Source organism: Lissotriton helveticus, chromosome 7 (assembly GCF_964261635.1).
Source record: "Lissotriton helveticus chromosome 7, aLisHel1.1, whole genome shotgun sequence".
Taxonomy (NCBI): Eukaryota; Metazoa; Chordata; class Amphibia; order Caudata; family Salamandridae; genus Lissotriton; species Lissotriton helveticus.
Window position 1 is genome coordinate 1,820,311,077 of NC_136068.1, and position 20,004 is coordinate 1,820,331,080.

At 47.7% G+C, this 20,004-nt stretch overlaps 1 pseudogene across 1 annotated transcript in view; it reads right to left on the reverse strand.

Moving 5' to 3' along the window:
- LOC144769727 (uncharacterized) overlaps positions 1-20,004 on the reverse strand; it is a 198,219-nt pseudogene that overhangs the window by 107,909 nt on the left and 70,306 nt on the right. The window contains exons 6-7 of the transcript XR_013598746.1: positions 16,892-17,027; positions 12,067-12,204 (exon numbers count right to left, since the gene is read on the reverse strand). The product of XR_013598746.1 is annotated as an uncharacterized LOC144769727 (transcript). The remainder of the gene's footprint in view (positions 1-12,066; positions 12,205-16,891; positions 17,028-20,004) is intronic.

A 20,004-nucleotide genomic window follows, 5' to 3' on the forward strand; every position in this document is an offset into this window, starting at 1 on the left:
AAGGCATTTTGTATCATCATGGAGGCAGAATGAACCACCCAAAGCATTTAGGCCATGGAACGTAAAGTTTGAGACTTCACTCTGTCCAACAGTGGACAACTTTGTGCCTCCTCTCACATGCTTCTTCAACACACTCAAAGTCAGCCCCTCCCAAGACACCATTGTGCCATCTCTGTACATGTAATATCTTCAAAGAGGTACCCATAAACCCTATCTTCATTGAGGTGCCCGTACACCCCTCCATCCTATAACCTTTCATCAGCCAAGGAACTTTCCTGAAGAAGCTCAAAATAGAACAGATGATTCCACTGCTGGAAAACACCTACACAAGAACCAGGCGACCCAGACAAGTATCAACCATCAACCCAACACTCAAGTTGAGTTCATCTGAAAAATTGAGAAAGCAGCACCCATCCACAGGATCAGATCATCAAGAACAACATCCTATAGCTTGAGACACCACAGAGCACTAGATAACTCTCTACCCAAGTAGTCAATGAAAACTTCTGTCTTATGGTCCTGCTTGACCTCTTAGCTGACCTTGGTACAGTTGATCAGGAACAGCAAGCATTGATCAACACCCTCGAAACATTCATGGGTTTCACACCGTCCTCTTCTGTAGTAGGGGATCTCTGTTATAGTCATAATCTAGTGAATAGTCCCGCCCATGTGTGTGGACCCCGGAGCAATCAAAAATAATCTCTTAAGTTATCAAAACATGCAGAACTGCACAGACACTTAAGAGAGAATTTAAAGACAGATAATGCAGCCTATATCCACAGGCTCCACTGTCCAGTACTTCAACTAGAAATTCCACCCAAATCCACAAACAGCACAGCCTATCCAGGTTTCTCCACAGAGAAAAACCTTGCCTTTAACAGCAAAACCCTCTGGAATGATACAGAGGAAGAAATGGACAGACAAGCCCCATAGGCTGCCATTATGTGGCTCAGAACAGGATACTGTGCCTTTAAGAGAACTTTCCAGAAGCCTCACAGTATCCCAGAATGCACTACAGGTCCCTTTTACTTTCAGTTCTTTTTTCCGGCTCCTGCTAGCAAGACCCTGGAGCATTGAGCTCTCTCTTTCTAAGGGTTTATTTAGTGATTTTTCATTTTTTCAAGTGTTTGAGTGTATTTCATTTGAAGCATGTGTTGCTTTCTTCCTTGTGTGTGTTTCTGGGCAGCCTTTTATTGTCAAAATGCCTGCTTTATTTGACAAATGCCCAGAGTGTTCGAGGAAGAAGGCCAGGTCTGACCCACACGAGGTGTGCATCATCTGCCTTCCCTCATCTCATGTCCCAGAGGAGTGTGACATTTGCCAGGGCTTCTCCAGCAGGACCCTGAGAGATAGGATGAAGATCAGGCTCCAAGGCCTGGAAGACAGAAGACTGAAGGCACAAGGTGGGTCTGGGCAGACTTCCTCTGCCCATGCTGAGGCCTCTGGGGGGCTCCCCAGGGCCAGGAAGACCAGCAAACGTCCACTTTCTCCGTCGGCGTCGATTGCACCGACGACGGCGTCGAGAGGGATGACTGCAATCTGTTCCCCGTCTCCCCAGGGCTCTGGGTCGAAGCGGCATCGACGCTCGGCGTCGAGGGAACTGAATAGACCGCCGTCGAGATCACCGGTAACGATTTCATCGTCGCTGTCGTCGACATCGTCGTCGAGTTATCGACGTAGAGAGGTGGTCCGGCGTCGGCGCTCGCCGTCGAGGATGACGTCGAAGTCTCGCAGGCGTTCGTCGTCAAGGAGACGCTCGGCGTCGAGGCGAAGGTCGCCGTCGAGGCAAAGGTCGCCGTCGAGGCGATGGTCGCCGTCGAGGCGAAGGAGCTCGCCGTCGAGGAGAAGGTGCTTGCCGTCGAGGCGAAGGCGCTCGCGGTCGAAGAGGAGCCGTTCGCCGTCGAGGAGGAGGCGCTCGCTGTCGAGGGGCCGACGGTCACCGTCGGGTCGACGTTCTTCGACGCCGAAGAGGCGCAGAAGGAGTTCTGGCGCCAGGAGTCATTCTAGTCGGCGGCATATGCCGAAAGGGGATTCTCCATCGCCTCAGCCTAGGAAGGAGGGACAGTCACCGGGCTCGGTGTACTCTGAGGTGTATACACCCCCTAAGCCGAGGTCCACTCCACCTCCACCTCCCTTGCCCAAGGAGCCTCCGCAGCGGACTCCCCCTGCCGCCGCTCCCACCTCATCCTCAACCTCAGCCTTTGCCTCAGTATCAACCTCATCCTCCTCCTCGGCTCCCAGCTGGCGGACCGCCTCTGGTTCCTCCGAGGACAGCTTCACTGCCACGACATCCGACGCCTCCTAAGGGGACCCCTCGGCCGAGGCCCCCAGTCAGGCCGAAGTCGCCTATGCCTGTGAGGCCTGTGGAGCGTTCGAAGCTGAGGAAATCACGCTCTCGCTCCGGTCGGAGGGGTAGATCGCAGAGTCGTCACAGGTCTTCGACGAGATCAAGACGACGCCACAGGAGGCGCAGGTCACGGTCCCGCACGGATTCTTCTGGGACCAGGGACTACTCACCGACTCTGTCGGAATCCCCTGGGATGAGGGTGTCGCCCGTAGACGACATTGTCACGTTCCAAGATGTTCTGCTGAGGGGGGCAGCGAAGTTGGTTATCACGGTGACGGTGCCTACGCCCAAAACGTCTGTGATCTTCGAGACTCTCCATAAAAAGCACCTGTCTCGACCATTGCTGCCTCTAGTACCAGGATTGGTAGAGCCCGCAGAGGAATTGATTCTCACTCCCGCGGTGACGAAGGTTGCTCCCTCCAGGCTCCTTAAGAAGTACCGGGCCCCGGACTCTGACCCGGCTTTCCTTCGGATGGATCCGACACCGGACTCTGTCATAGTGACGGCGGCTAGGAAGCAGCATGCCACCACCCCGTCTACCACAGTCCCTCCTGATAAGGAGAGCCGCTGGATAGACTCGGCAGGCAGAAAGGTCTGTGGGACGGCATCTACTGCAATGAAGGCGGCGGTACGATCGTGCCCTATGGGAGTCCCTCCAGCGATTCGCCGAGCTCCTTCCTCGAGAGAAGAAAGAGGACTTTCAAGAGATTCTGAAGGAGGGGATGCTGGTGTCTAACCAACTCATCAGCGCGGCGGCTGATGAGTCTCTTCTGGCTGCACATGGATACTGTCATGGTGTCAACCAGCGACGCCACGCTTGGCTTCGCCTTACGTCGCTCAAGCCAGAGGCTCAGCAGCGGGTGGCCAATCTGCCTTTCTCAGGGGAAACCCTGTTTGGCAAGCATGCGGATGACGAGATGGCCCGCATGAAGGCGGAGGCCGAGACCCTGATGGCTGTTGGGTGGGAGAAGCCCAAGGAGAAGAAGACCTACCACCCATTCCAGAGGCGGTTTGGGGCGCAGGGCAGAGGGCATGGGCAGGCATCTGGATAGCAGCAACAACAGCCACAGCAGTTCCGAAGGCCCTTCCAGAAGCGCCAGAAGGGCAGAGGCGGCCAGCAGTCCCCCGCAGCGACCAAAGGCCCGGCTGGGTCTCGGCCCTGAGCGGTTAGTTACCCTACATCCGTTACTCACTCCGGTGGGGGGAAGCGTTCAATTTTTTCTGGCAGAGTGGAGAAAAAATTACTCAGGACAAGTGGGTGCTGAATATTGTTTGCAATGGATACACTCTTCGGTTCACCAGCCCGCCTCCAGCAATTCCTCTGGTCAGCTCGCAGTTTCAGCTGCGCGAGCTCCAGGCGGAGGCCGATATCCTGTTAAGGAAAAGGGCGATAGAAGACGTACCTCTGTCTCAAAGGGGAAGAGGGCTGTATTCCCGGTTCTTTCTGGTTCGCAAGTAGGACAAGAACGAGTTCAGGCCCATTCTGGATTTGTGACAAGCAAACAAGTGGATTCGCAGAGAGAAATTTTGCATGCTGTTGTTGCATCAGATTTATCCTCAGCTGCAACAGGGAGACTGGCTCTGCGCTATAGACTGGATGCGTACTTCCATGTGCCCATTGCACACAAACACAGGAAGTTCCTGCGATTCCAAGTCGGCGCCAATCATTATCAGTACACAGTACTGCCATTCGGGCTGAAGTCTGCGCACAGAACATTCTCGAAGCGCATGGCGGTGGTAGCTGCACACCTGAGGAAGAACAAGGTGTTTGTCTACCCGTACCTGGAGGATTGGTTGATCAAGGCCTCCTCCTTCTCGGAAGCTCAAGCGCACTTCCAGAAGACGTGCGTTCTCTTGAACAAGCTGGGGTTGCACATCAACATGTCCAAGTCTGTCCCGACTCCGGTCCAGTGCATACAGTACTTGGGAGCCTCCATCAATACGCTGTCAGCAAGGGTGTCTCCTTCGGAGGAGAGACGATTATCACTCCTTCGGAAGGCTCAGGCTCTTATGACCGCTCCATCTACAACAGTGAGGACAGTGTCTTCTCTACTGGGGTCGATGGCCTCGTGTATCTTCCTCACGCCACACGCACGGCTGCACAGGAGACCATTGCAGGAGTGCTTGGAGGATCAGTGGGATCAGAGGAAAGGATCTTGGGACGACAAGATACGACTGTCTCTGCATGCTCTTTAGTCTCTGAAGTGGTGGTGTTCAGCGGAGAATCTCCTCAGAGGGGTTCCCTTCCACAAGGACATTCCCACACAGACTATCGTGACGGATGCGTCTCTCCACGGCTGGGGGGGCGCACTCCGGAGACTTACAGATACAAGGAACGTGGTCCCCGACAGAGTCCACGTATCACATCAATTTCCTGGAACTCAGAGCTGTTCACTTGGCACTGAAGGTCTTTCATCCGTCCTTCCAGACCAACTCTCTGCTTGTACAGACAGACAATACGACCACGATGTATTACCTCAACAAGCAGGGGGGTTCGAGATCGCGCACTCTATCGCAGGAGGCGTAGGCGATCTGGCACTGGCTTCTAGCCAGAGGACTGACTATAACGGCTACCCATCTGCCAGGTGTGCAGAATGTTCAGGCAGACGCACTGAGCAGACTGATTCAGGAAAACCACGAATGGGTCATAAACGACGAAGTACTAGGAGAAGTCTTCGCAAGGTAGGAGACTCCAGACGTAGATCTGTTCACCACCGCCGAAAACAGCAAATGCCGAGACTTCGCCTCCAGGTACTACCAGCAGGGGACGCTGGGGAATGCGTTATGGATCAACTGGTCGAACAGCTTTCTGTACGCTTTTCCACCCATTCCCCTGATTCCGGTGGTACTCATCAAGCTGTCCCAGTCCAGGGCGCGGATGATCCTGATTGCCCCGGAATGGCCCAGGCAGTGGTGGTTCAAGGACCTGCTTCACCGGTCTCTCCTTCCTCACATACGGCTGCCGTGCCGGCCGGACCTTCTTACGAAGTTCGGTGGGCAGATGTTGCACCCCAACCTCTCGTCTTTGAGTTTGGCGGCATGGCTCCTGAGATAGTGCAATATGGCCATTTGAATCTACCAGAAGATTGTATGGACATACTGAAGGAGGCTAAGCGACCTCCCACTAGGACTTCTAATGCTTACAAGTGGAAGAGGTTTTGCATCTGGTGCAAGTCCAAGAACTATAACCCAACGACGTGTAAGGAAGATGTCATCCTTCCGTATCTTCTACATCTGGCGCAGTCTGGCCGTATTGTCCATTCCATTAAGGTTCCTCTGACTGCCTACAGGAAATGCCCTTCACAGACTTCCTTCTTCCAGATCCCTGTGATCAAAGATTTTTTGGAAGGCTTAATGAAAGTGTTCCCTCCTGTCCGGCTTCCTTCGCCTTCATGGGAATTGAACGTGCTGCTGTCCAGATTGATGAAGGAGCCTTTTGAACCTATTCATAAGGCTTCGTTGCAGCACCTGTCCTGGAAGGAGGCGTTCCTCATGGCCATTACATCGGCCCGCAGGGTGAGTGAAATTCAGGCGTTGTGTTGCCAAGAAACTTATACTGTATTTCATGCTGCTAAGGTTGTTATGCGTACTCACCCTAAATTTCTTCCAAAGGTTATATCTGATTTCCATGTTAACCAGACCATAACTTTACCTACGTTTTTTCAGAATCCTTCATCTCCAGCGGAAAGGTGTCTGCATTCCCTGGATGTCAGGAGGGTGTTGAAATTTTATCTGGATAAAACCAAAGATATTCGTAGGTCAGACCAATTGTTTATCAATTATGGATCAGTCAGGACCGGTCTTGCTACCTCAAAACAGTCCATCTCGAGGTGGATTGTGTCTTGTATACAATTGTGTTACCAAAAGGCTAATAAGACCTTGGGGGTAAACCTAAGGCTCATTCCACCAGGGGCAACGCTACCACGACTGCTTTGCTACGTAATGTTCCAATTGCAGGAATCTGCAAAGCGGCCACTTGGAAGTCGGTCCATACCTTTGCTAAGCATTACTGTCTGGACACTGATGCCCGGACAGACGCTCAGGTTGGGCAGGCTTCGCTGCGAAATCTGTTCGCACAGTAGTGGTGTTATTTAATTTTTACTCCACCGCCGCTTTGGTGTGGGGATGGGCTTGCCATTCTATTTACTAGATTATGACTATACACAGAGATCCCCTACTACAGAAGGAGTAGTTTCTGTCCTGTAACTTCAGTTCTGTAGTAGGGTATCTCTGTTATAGTCATAAGCGCCCGCCCTCCTCCCCGGTGGAGAGATATATGTTCATGTAAGGAATGTTACAGGTCTGGCGTGTTACTCCTTCAAAAATAACTGAAAGTAAAAGGGACCTGCAGTGCATTCTGGGATACTGTGAGGCTTCTGGACAGTTCTCTTAATGGCACAGTATCCTGTTCTGAGCCACATAATGGCAGCCTATGGGGCTTGTCTGTCCATTTCTTCCTCTCTATCATTCCAGAGGGTTTTGCTGTTAAAGGCAAGGTTTTTCTCTGTGGAGAAACCTGGACAGGCTGTGCTGTTTGTAGATTTTGGTGGAATTTCTAGTTGAAGTACTGGACAGTGTAGCCTGTAGGCTGCATTATCTGTCTTTAAATTTTCTCTTAAGTGTCTGTGCAGTTCTGCATGTTTTGACAACTTAAGAGATTATTTTTGATTGTTCCGGGGTCCACGCACATGGGCGGGACTATTCACTAGATTATGACTATAACAGAGATACTTCTACTACAGAACTGGAGTTACAGAACATAAACTACTCCTTCTCACCTGTTGCCACTAGTTCTTCACAGAGCCCATGTTCTGTATGACCCTAAACACTCTTCAAACATACCTTGGGCTTTTGCTCTTCTATTCGGTTTGTTTTTTGTTCGGCTGCTTCCCAGTTAGGTGTGTATTACAAAAGCCCAAGGTATGTTTGAAGAGTGTTTACGGTCATACAGAACATGGGCTCTGTGAAGAGGTGTGTCTCCAGTTTCTTTCTGAGTTGCCGGAGGGTGGGAGTTATAGTGACCAGAGGAGTGTGTGTCATTACGGCCATTTGTTTCTCCATTCCTAGGCATTCATATGACAACCTGATGCATTCTTGGTTTTCTAGTCTTGTTTTTTACCATAGGTTCACATGGGTAAGAAGGAAGAAGAGTGGGTTAGATGGTGAATGGGCCAAAGTGGAGATGATCCAGGACTAGAGGAGACCAAGGCATTTAGGCACAGAGGGCACATGATGGGTAGGCTGGTAGGCGAGACAGTATGGAAGCACAGGGGAAGGAGGAGCAATGCAGCACAACTGGAGCAAGAGTGGCATGATTGAGCATGTGGGGTTTCACTTAGGGGCAAGGAGATGCATGTAGGCAGATGGTTGCAATGGGGTGTAGCCAAAGAGGTTGAGAAGCAGAGGGGGCATGGGTGGCATTGGGGCACAGAAGCAGCTAGGCATAAACCGGCATGAGCAGACAGAAAAAGACTAGGCATGAGCGGGGCAGAAAACCAGGGACAAAAGTGCAGAGGCCAAGACAGAACACAGGAAAGATGGTGCATGAGGAGCAATAAGGCATGGGGAGGTACTGGCTTGTGTGTCCGCTCTTGGTAGACATGGCGGCGTCATCCCGTCCGTGGTATTGAAAGAATTCAATAGCGCCCGATTGTTTGGACCCGTTACTTATTTACCTATCAATGCGGAGCGGGACCGCAGATATTATGCTTTGTAAAATCTGGAATATCTAGAGGTTATACGATAATCAATTTAGGGTTCTGGACCCCTACCACTAGATATCAGTATTCTCTGCAGAGAGTCTTTAAGCTTCAGCCACACAACCGGTGTTGAGATTGTAATCGACCCCTATGAAATTTGAAATATTTCACCTATGGTCTTACTTATTAAGAGGAAAGAAAATAGGCTCCTGGGCATATAACTTACTATCGGTCTAGATAGTTAAATCTTGCTACGTCCTGAAATATTGATTTTAAGGTTCAAATACCATTGTTATATAGAGCCCTGTCGCACCACATAAGAAACTACCAGGAAGTTTTTGGATGACAATTGATCACCTAATGATTTATTGACCTGCTACGCCCTGACATAGGAACTGTGGGGTTGTCACCCCACTCCGAAACGCGTGTCGGCACTCTCTTCTTTGGTTGTTCCATGTATCTATCAAATGAACTATAATATGTATTGAATTGTTCAGCTTAGCTATGTCATGTAGTATGAGTGTGTTATGCATGATGGTTGGTTGTGTGTCTGGTGGTGTTTGAGTACACTGTGAGATATTGATTTTACTTGCTCTTTGGGCTTCAGTCTTGTTGAGATTTTGTAAAAAAACTTGAAAACAAATGAATATATTTATATATCTATATAAAAAATCAAACATAAATATTTCTGATAAGTCAAAAGATGAATAATTAATGTAGTAGTGGGACAATGTATTTTTTTGATGATGGAGGAAATCCCTGAATAGTAATTGAATGTTAAGGAGAGGTTTTCGTCGTCGTTCTTCATCTGTACCTTGCCTTCTTCTACTTATATGTAATGGTTCAGGGACCCTCTTATGTTTCTAAGAGGTACAGGCAAGAGCCACGGAGGTCATGCATAAGAGGGCACAGGGAGCTGGGCTTGGGTGCAAAGAATGCAGATGCACAGACAGAGATGCAAAGGGGAACCACAGGTAAGGCAACATAATAGGAGAAGTGAGAATGTCACTAAAACAAGCATTGGCAATTTCAATAGATCTGGCTTATGAATGCATTGTCAAGACCGACTTAGACATCCGTGCATGCTAATGACTCCCCTCCTCCCAAATGCATATAGAGAAAATACCATCAATTCTTTAGTTGTCTAAGACACTTTCATAGCATTGCAATGATGTGTGTGCCCCTCAAATTTCAAAATAAGGTAGCTGAATAAATAAACATAATGATCACAACTGAGTGGAGGGAAGGCACTTTTTTTTAAGGACGCATACAACTTCATCCCATTCAAAACATGTACTCTTGGCTCCCAGAATTCAGGCAGAGCCAAAACCTAGGCCTCTCCTGGAGATGTTCACATAATTGTCTGGCTACAGTAGCGCTGTCAAGCCAGACCATAACCAGAAAGAAAAGGGTAGACTGAAAGTATAACCACAGAAAATCTTCTGTGTTTGCAATGCATAAGCCTACATGGACAGCAAAACACAAAACACTAACAGTGACAGCCCTGTCAAGGATATTAGATCCACGTGTACCTAGGTGCTCTAATCCAGGTTCTTTTCTTTGCAGCCTGTGACTTGTAGTTTTATTTATCCCATTATAAAACCAGCACTTCAAGGACTCTGAACTGGAGTAGCTAGTCTTTCATGGACCTGCACAACCTGCCCCCCGGCAGTGATTCTGCAGTATAGTTGATGGTGGAGGAGAGGGGGATCAGTAATTAAAGGTGGGGATGATTCTAGGCAGGAACTGCCCTTTTGCCTGTCCCTGATTACTACTTCAGGGAGGCGGCAGCAAGGTGCAGGATATTGACTCTTCTTTGTGCCCAGGTTTTGGATAGTCCTACATGAGGGCAGATCGATTACTTCCTGCTTTGAGAGGCATCACCTTGCAGAAACTTTGCCTCTGCACGACAGCCAGAAAATGACACCTGACAAGGAACCACCTCAAACTGAATCCACATCCCATCTACAAAATGTGCATAAAAATGTGATGCAATCCACCCAACTTTGTTCCAGTTTCAAGTTCTTCTTGACCAAGGCAAAAGGCGAACCACAAAGTGTCTTGCAACCAGGGCATGTGTCTTTCCGAATGCCAATCTCCCAGAGGGCAGGGGGCATCATCAGATGTCTGTAACCTGCTCAAGAAGCTGTGGTTCTGTCATGAGCCAAGTAGCCTGCCTGCTCAGACAAGGAAGGAGAGTGCCTGGCTTTGTAGGCTGAGTGACTGTCCAGGAGGAGGAGATAGCTATGTCTCCAGTGCGTGAAACATACAAAAGAAACTGACTACCCAGTGGGGGTCGTCTCTTCTCCTAAAGTGTGATTCTAGTGATTAACTGTATGATGAAATGCATTTGAATTTGCCTGTGCCACCTGGCCCTTCTACAGTAAATGACTGGTGCTGCCACTGCCAGTGAGTGGCAAACACTTGAGAGAAGCTGTCGGCCATCAAAGTAGGGTTATTGTGCCATGGCCTGGAGACTGTATCTGCCAAGAGGCATTGGCCCAGGGCCACACCTGCTGAAGGCAAGCTCTCACCAGTTCAGCCTGCCATGTGGACACATGTAGGGGCCTGTAAGAGAGAGAAGCAAGACCGCTGTCGCAGTCAAAGTGATACTACTGAAGACACTGACGGTGTACACCGATGGGCACCCTCTCTAACAGCTACCAAGCCACCTCTTCTGCACCCAAGTAAGCGTGAGGCACAACCTCTGGGAGACTATAACCACGAGCAAAGCCAAGTCGCGACAAGGAACTGTCCTAATCGGTAAGACTGTTTTGGGATACAGATCTGCATGAACAGATCCACTGGCCGACTAGAGGTGACCATTCTGTGAAAGTTGCACCTGTGCATAATCTTACCTAAACTTGACTTGTTGGGGGGCTCCCTCAACCTTGTCACGTAGGATAACTTCACTTCCACCCAAGCTGAAAAACTGACTTGCACAAGGGAAGTAAGATGGTACCCCAACTCATGGCACCTGTCTGAATTCTTTCTGTGCAGAAGTAGCAATAATTTGGGTCATGGAGGGAGGAGGACATGGGGTTGATCTGATATAATGCAGCAAGGGCTCACCACCTTTTGAGGTTCCACTTGGAACCCCTCAACCTGAAGTTGGAAACTTTGAACTGAATGAATTATTGGGCTACTGACCGCAGGAACATTATCATTTGTTGTATAAAAATGAATGGGAAACTTTGACCAGAGCCCCATATGAGGGCCAGAGGAGCATGGAAAATCCCTGCTGCTGCTCCAGGATTCTGTCTATGGGGCTCTTCGGAGCTTAAAACACAGAGTCTTTGGGGGTGAACTCTATTAAAGTGGTCTTCAAATACACTAGCGGAATTAAGATGTTAATTGTGCATCATTAGTAACTGCATTCCCTTAAACACCAAAACTCCCTGTAAAGTGGTGTTGAACCCATACCAATGCTACTGGCATTATAAGCAGTTGAACATTAGCCACTTACATTTTCCCTTCACTTCTCCTGTCGTGGCCCCCAACATGCTCAACCCATCACAACCCCAAGAGCACGAGAGGTTTGGAGGAGCACAGAGCATTAACATCACTTCCCAGTGACATGGCTTGGGATTGTATGGGGAAAGGGAGTCGTGGAGGAGGGGAAAGGGAGTATTTTCACTTGTCAGTGTTGTGGATTAAGATTGGATGAGGAAAGGTCCAGGCAGGGTTGTGATTTGGGATTGGATGCAGAGCTGGGCAGATGTTCAATTGTCAGTGTTATGATTTAGGACTGGACGAAGAAAGGGGCAGTTCTTCATCTGTCGGTGTTGTGGTTTGTGATCGGAAAAGGAGAGGGCCGGGCTTTCACCTGCCAGTATTGTGATTTGGGATTGGATGGCAAAAGGATGAGATGTCCAGTGTCCCCCACAGTTTTATGATCCATTAGTAGTCGACCAGGAGAAGAACAGGACTGACCTCACAGTGGAGTCAGGTTAAGTTTGAGGATTCTTGAAGAGAGACTGAGGATACTTCAAAGGGTCTCCTATGGACATTCAGACTTACTTATGAGGCAGATGGAGAGAGCAGCAGCCGTCAGTGCTAAGATGATGGAGACGTTCACAAACCAGATGTAGAATTGTTGTCGAGAGCAGCCGCGAGCCGGATCGCCCTCCTCACTGAGCTGCTCAATGCTGGAGACATCTGGAAGAAGACAACCATGAATCAAGATGTTGTGTGACACTTTGACCATATGCAGTCTGGTGCCCTATGTATAGTCCACACCTCTGGTTCATTTGAACTTAACATAACATGTGTATTTGTAAAGCGCATATTCACCCAGAGGTCTCTTGGCACTGAATAACAGATGTTCATTGTTACCCAACTCAATGGTACTCATTTTATCGACCTCAGATGGATGAAAGGCTGAGTGGACCCGACGGGATTTGAACGTGTGACCATGAGATCGAACACAGGCCCTTGCAATGGAAGCATTAGTCCACTGAGCCACCAGACCCGGCATTCTTCTCATCATTAACAGCGCCTATCAGCCTGGGGGCTGGGGACATCTTCTGCGAACAGCTTGGAGACTTTTGTACACCAGAGTGGAGCATTTTATAACATTATTAAATATTTAGCACCTCCATGCAGAATACCAACTAAATCTCTACCACCATGTATACACTATTGTGTGTTGGGTTGCTTCAAGAGGTGATAAGAAACCATATGCACAAAATGTGTTTAGACTTAATACTGGCTGGGTCTTATGCTTTAAAGTTGCCATGTGAAAGTTGATCCACACTTTGTTGAAGATAATTGAATGTTGAGAGAAAGAGAAGCTTATTTACACAGCTTCTGACACTCCCAGGTTCATGCAGAAGTGCAAAAAGTATCATCTACATCTACAAAACACAGGTCCTGGTTCAGAGACTCAGGGGCAGGGGAAACAGAAGGTACTCACGACAGTAGAAAATGCAACAGGTAATGAAGTATTTTGCAGTCGTGAGTTTAGTTCAAGGATGTAAAAATGTATGGTTTGCAGGGAGGTTTGGCGAACAGTGGGAATGTGGAAACAAACAAAATAAACTGAAGCTTAGAGTGGGCTCACAAATAATACCAACGGCGTTCCCCTCCCTAAATGTAGCTATGGACATTATATACTGTAAACTTAGCTACGTAGCAAACAGTACTGGGCAGGGGTACACCGGTGCAGCACAGAAGAAGGAAGTATGAGGAGAGGATGGACACAACTAGTGCAGGAGGACAGGAGGAGGAGACATTTTCTCTTAATGGTTAGTACTGTAATCAAGGTGATTATGTAGCGTTCCTTCAAAAGAACAGTTCTGAGCTGCATCACAACTTTACATCTCAATTTAGTTTTAAATAAAAAGGTGGATTAGGTTTGCAATTAGAGAAAGAAATAGTTCCAAACATATACATATTGTGACTGGGACTTAAGAAGGGAATTCTGCAAACTTAAAAACATTTTGAAAATAATTCAAAAATATGATAGAGGTTATGTCGACGTATGAGTGCTGGTGTGTCGACATCTGATGGTGGTCGTGGAGATGTTTGAGATTGGTGAGTTGAAGTATGATGATTCGTTCTTACATATGATGTTGAATGGGTTATGAATGATGTTGATTGTGTTTAAGTATGTTGGTGGATGTTGATGTATGATGGTGGATGTGTGGACGTATGATGATGGATGTGTTGCTGTATGATGGTGGGTGTGTTCGAATATAATCGTGGGTGTGTTGATGAATGTTGGTGGGTGTGTTGAGGCATGATGTGGGTATGTTGACGTATGATGGTGGATATGTTGATTTATTATGGTGGGTGTGCTGACGTATGATGGTGGATATGTTGATGTATTACAGTGGGTGTGTTGACGTATGATGTTGGGTGTGTTGACCTCTGATGATGGGTGTGTTGAGATATGATGATGGGTGTGTTGACGTATGATGGTGGATTTGTTGAGGTATTATGGTGGGTGTGTTGAGGTATGATGGTGGGTGGGTTGACGTATAGTTGTGTGTTTGTTGATGGATGTTGGTGGGTGTGTTGACATATGATAGTGGGTGTGTTGACTTATGATGATGCGTGGGTTGAAGTATGATGGTGGATGTGTTGAGGTATTATGGTGGATGTTTTGATGTATGATGATGGGTGTGTTGACGTATGAAGATGGGTGTGTTGACGATTGTTGGTGGGTGTGTTGACGTATGATGATTGGTGTGTTGACGTATGATGATGGGTGTATTGACGTATGATGGTGAGTATGTTGTCGTATGATGGTAACTATACTCCCTCCAACCTGCAGTCTCTCTATTTGCCCGAGAAACCCCTCTATGTGAAAATGTCTCATCTGCAGGTTATTTGTGTGCCACACTATCTCTGCAGTCCATCTCATTGGCACCCTGGACTGCTGCTGTAACTCCTCTGTGTGCCACTGTACATCACCCCTGCATCCTCTCTGTGCCATCCTGCAACACCCCGATAACCTCTCTCTTTGTCCCCAAGCCTCCAAAATTGGCAAAGCTGTAAGTCCAGCTTGTAGCTGAAAATGCAATTTCAAGCCAGACCCATTGGCGTTGCTATTGCCTTCTTTTGAAATCTCTCCCATTGTCAGCGAAAATATCTACATGATTTCAAATAAAAATTGAGCCCAAGTATTGCTGGGTATTTTTCTTAAGCCGCCTAATCCGTACACTCAGTGTAATCTCTTCTGATATTCATAACCACGGGAGATAAAGGGCCCAATTTAGATCTTGGCGGATGGCACCACTGGGAGGATTGTTGAATCATGAGTAACCTGTCATGCTCAAGAGCAGTGGAAGAATCTGAATCCATGACTCCCACCACCTTGCCTAAGGGCAAGGGGTGGGTCTAAAATCTCCCCAACCCTTGTCCTGCCCAAGTGTGTGACCCCATGTCCTCCTGTCCTTGCCCAAGAGCGAGAGTTGGTTTAAAAAACCATCACACCAACCCTCCATGGCTCACACAATCCTGTGCCAGAGTTACTTCAGACCTACATAACCCCTAGCATTCTGCAGGCCATCGACAACCAGGCCAGGTGGCATCTGCTCTGATGCCTGATGGCAGCAGGATGCAGGAGATGGCACAAGTGGGTCAGCTAGTTTCCTGTTCCTCCTTGGGCTGCACAATGCTTTAGAAGGAAGAAGCCAGCTGGCTCCCTCTCCTACGCTCTGTCCCAAATACTGGTTATCCGCTCCTCCGTGGTCCAGAGCAGCGGGGCAGCTGCCCTACTTTTTTTTTTTTTTCTTCCAAAGTTGCCCCCACCATTGAGCAAGGTGAGAGGGGGCAGTGAAAGTCTCTCCAGCACTTGGGCAATGCCCGGGAAGTGAGAGGGAAGAGTAAGACATCTTCTCTCCTAGTCCTCAAACAAGTTGAGGGGGAAATGGGGCAAACATATTCCACCCCCTCACCTTTAGGGAAGGGAAAGCAATGTTGATTTAGCAGTCCCCCGCTGCATCGGCTTATGAGGGGGCAATGTTCTTCCCCATCCAACCTAAGGGGTAGGTGAGGAGGGTTTTCCAGTTCCCCCTCACGCTTTGTCAAGATGAAGCGGGGGGTGACCCCCAAAGTAAAACTGCCTTCCTTCTGTTGACCTAAGCACCAGAGCACCCCCATCCATCCCTTAAGCAAGGCCAAGAGTGGAGTAAATGAACTCCCACCCGCCTTTGGATCGAGCAGAGAGTCTATATACAGCACCCCTATTGCTGTCCAGGCTGGGGGGGTTGTGTTACAAAGTCTCTTTATTCATCTCTCCCAGCCTGTCAAGCAGCCCGTGGGAAATACTCAAACGTGGCTGGGAATGTTAATAAAATGTATACAGTGCATGAATACCAAATGGTGTCTTGGCGCTAAATGGTGTCTTGGCGCTAATCAGGCCAGAGAGAACACATACAACATTTAGTTTTCTTAAATATTTCTCTGGAAGGGTCTAGTGTAATCTACAAGTGTCTGTAAACGGAAAGGGGCGCTGTACACACTGGGGCTAGCAAGCTGCTTATAGGGCCACGTGTTTCAGTTAAGGCCTAAACTACTCAATGAACTGGGAATATATTTTAATGTAGCATTTTAGAGGAACTCTTGGTCCAGGCTCTACAAGTGACCCTTGGTTCACCCACTTGCTCCCTTCGACCCCCATACATAGGGGGTTGCGTCTGTCGTAATAGTAACCAGACAGTCCTTTTCAAACCCACTGAGAGGTTTTAGACTTGGTGGATGGCACTTTTTCACTGAGAGTTGGACATTTTCTTTCAACCATCTTATTTACTGGGTGCTGTTGGAGGTTTGCTTTGTTTCGCTCCTCTTTGACCACAACCACCCCCACAATCCCAGCGCCTATCCCGGATTCATCTTTGAGTTTGATGCATATGGTGAACGTATTGTTTTCTATGTTTACTTTAAGGGGCTTTAAGTCATTCTCCTTCAGTCATTGGCTTCTTTGGCTCTGGAATGTTCACCTGTTGGCTTGAGTTGATGTCAATCACATCTTGAACCACCAATAGGAGTATTTCACTTACACCGTTTTTCTACTGGTTGTCTGGAGGTGTCCTTCCCCCTTTACTGGAATGCATGAGGGGTCATTTTACATTTCAAATCAGTTGGTACCTGGTGTGGTGGTAATGAGCAGCAACAAATCAATCAAAGCAACCTTTTTTCTGTAGCATCCATTTTGTCGGATACTTTTGTCTGTGCTCACTTACCAGTGCGGGAAAGCCAAACAAGCATCAGAAAAGTCAATAGGTTCACACGCCATGCACTCGTCAATTCTACTGGTGTTGCCAATGCTTCTTTAATAGTTACTTTCTGAGGTGCACTTTGCTTCCCTTCTATGCCCACTCACAAGGACTATCCTTACCTGCTTTGGGTGGCTCGTCGTCCGTTTGGACAGTGATGGCGGACACCTCGATCGGCGTGGAAGAGCCATCCCCTTCTGGTTGCTCCGCCCCTGGTCGGGCGGTCACTTGCTGCCTCAGAGGGGGGCTGCTGGAGGGCTGGGGGGAAAGGGGAAAAGAAGGAGAGATGGTGAGAGAGCCATGAAAGGTCAGGCAGAGGGAGAGGTATAGATTGAAACCGGGGTTCATACAATGCTGAAATGTGGGTTCACCCAACTAAGGGGCATATTATGAAGAACGGCCTTAAAATTATCGCCGCTTTAGTGGCAGGAAACTGCAGCTAAAGCGGCGATAAGGGGCTTGATAATATGCCCTTAAGAATTCCCATAGAAGGCCAGGTTTGATGTCCTTCACACCAGAACCTGGGCTTCCATTGGATTTCTCTAGGGCATATTATCAAGCCCCTTATCGCTGCTTTAGTGGCAGTTTCCGGTCGCTAAAGCGGCCATAATGTTATTGCTGTTCTTGATAATATGGCCCATAGGCTTTTACTAGATCTTCAGCTGAAACTCGGTTTAGTTCAGATACTGGACTTCTGCAGGTGTGGCTAATGAATATCGCCAGGACGTCATAGGACACTAAGATAGTGGCCAAAATATTGAAAGATAAGTATGTATAGGTTTTCTATATCTTATCCCTAAGCTGTGGAACACAATGCCAGCAGAACTAAGAAACCAAGACAATGAGACACTGTTTAGAAAACAGCTTAAAACCGGGCTCTACCCCCATTAATCCATGCCCTCCATATGTACCGCTGCAAGTGTAGGTGCCCGCTTTGACTAAACCGCCGCTGTGAAGCCTTCAGGTAGCTATGCGCTTTAGAAATTCGTATAGCATAGGCTATCTCGATCTGCACATCTGTTTAACTTCCCAATAAATATATCACCAAGTCACGTAGATGTGGAGTTAGGAATAGTAAACCTATACTTCCTTCTGGAGATGACCTTTCTGTATTTTGACCCTCAATATTACCTCCACAATATTAGAGTGGCGCAATATTCATGTACTCGATATTCAATAGCGCAATCATTTATATATTTACCTGTGCGAAGGTAAATCGTGTGATTCAGAAAAATAAACACTTTAGACCAGCATTTTGATTTAAACCAGCTTGAAATCAATCTGTTACAGGAGGAATTCTTATTTTTTAAATTTGTTTTATTATCCACAATCTGCTGATCGAATAAAGAAAAAAAACGAAAGTAAGAGCTCATCCTTTTGATATTATTATAATGCAGTGAGTGGTTTTGTCAATTTTGAAGTTAAAGGGAACAAAGCATTGACAAAACCAACAGTGTTTCCTTTTGCATAGTGAAACCTCTGTAGTGTGTGCACACAGAGGACCTCATAGCAAGGTCCTAGTAGATACCAATTTGGTCAGCATCAGGAGTTACCCTCTGAATCAGGACGATTTGCAGAAAACCCGCACCTCTGCTATTTGTCCATTCATCCTTCGCCAGGTAAAGTATGGCGCTATGTGAATTGGTTAAACTGAGGAAATCGGTGGCGAAACACCAGTTTCTAAGTTTATCCCTCATTGTAGCAAAAACAAATCTCCCACCCTGAAGGAAATGTGATTTTTTTAATAGACCTTATTGCTTTTGACTTATAAGTGAAAACAGACCAAAAAAAAGAAGGAAATATGCATTCCATTAATCGCAATGCCCCAAAACCCACCCGTATCCATCCCTGCTTCCCTGCATACATATACATCTAATGTATCCCTTTCACGTCATCCACATCTGCTACCGCCACCCCCTTCCGTATCATATATCTGTATTCCAGTTTAATATATTCTGCCATGAAATTCGTACACGTATATATATATGCACTAATTTAAAATTCAAGGTGGTCTTATATTTGGTGGGCCTCTCAGTTTTGTAAATATTTCAGCCCAATCCGCTGAATCCTCTAGCTGTGTCTCATCTTTTCTTCAATTCTTCAGATGCTGCTCATCAGCTTCAGCCTGGTCCAGTAAGTCCTTCCTCCAAGTGTGGTGCTCTGGAGCTAGGAGGCTTCCAATGAATAGCTACTCAGCATTTGGGCAGCACCGTACCCAATGTCGCCTTCCAATTCTCATCTTTAAGTGTCGTGTGGTAGGAAATCCCTCCCAGTAAACGTTGTTTCACGGATTCTCCAGGCAGGCCACCTGTCTGCACCATCTCCATACCATATGTAGGATGTTCGCCCCCAGCCATTAAACGGGGACATGCTGGGTGTGTTAGCTGTGTAAACTCCAGCTAGCTTTTTAGGTGTTAGGTAGGTCATGAGAAGGTGATGGAACTTAATGTGTTTGAATATTGAATCTGTGGAGAGACTTGTCACTCGGTCACACGCTCACACGCTTTCATCCACTTAGCATCAGTCACGGATTCCATGCACGCTTGTGACCCCCCCTCGCTTGCATTCACTGTGCTTACTCCCATCTGGCACCAGGGCAGCACAGAAGTTAGTAACCGTGCACCTGCACTCAGCTGGACATAGGAGCATTGTCATAACTTAGGTTGAGGAAGGGCCATCTGGAAAGCAGCCCATATTCGCCTAGCTGTCCAGGCGGTACATATATGTACTAAAACTGGGCAGGAACGAGGTCAAAGGCCTCCTTCGCTTGATCATATGTGAGAAATTGCTTATTTCGATAAAGGTCTCCCACCATATAAAGCCTCCTTCTAGCCCTCTACAGCCTGTGTGATCTGATCATTTATATATTTAAAGGGCTGCAGGGCCATAATGGAATGTTTGGGTTGTAGAGTGGTTTCTCAAGACAACAGTAATCACTGTTTACCATAACATCCTGCTTGCCTGACCAGACTTCGGAGGGCCAGACTCACCTTTTTCCAAATCCATCGTAAAAGGGTTCAATCCATGCTTGCACTGTGTGTGTTCCCGCGTTAAGGCCTTTTCCCAACATTAATTCTGGTCAAACCAATGTGCACCGTGTTGTAGTAGAGCGACCGAGTAAAAATGTCAGGTAATCCCGCACTCCCTCCCCCCTCCCCCTTTAGGGGGTATGTCCAATCAACTCGGCTGGACTTCCAAGCCCAAACCGAAGAACCAAGCAATCTATCCAGCTCTC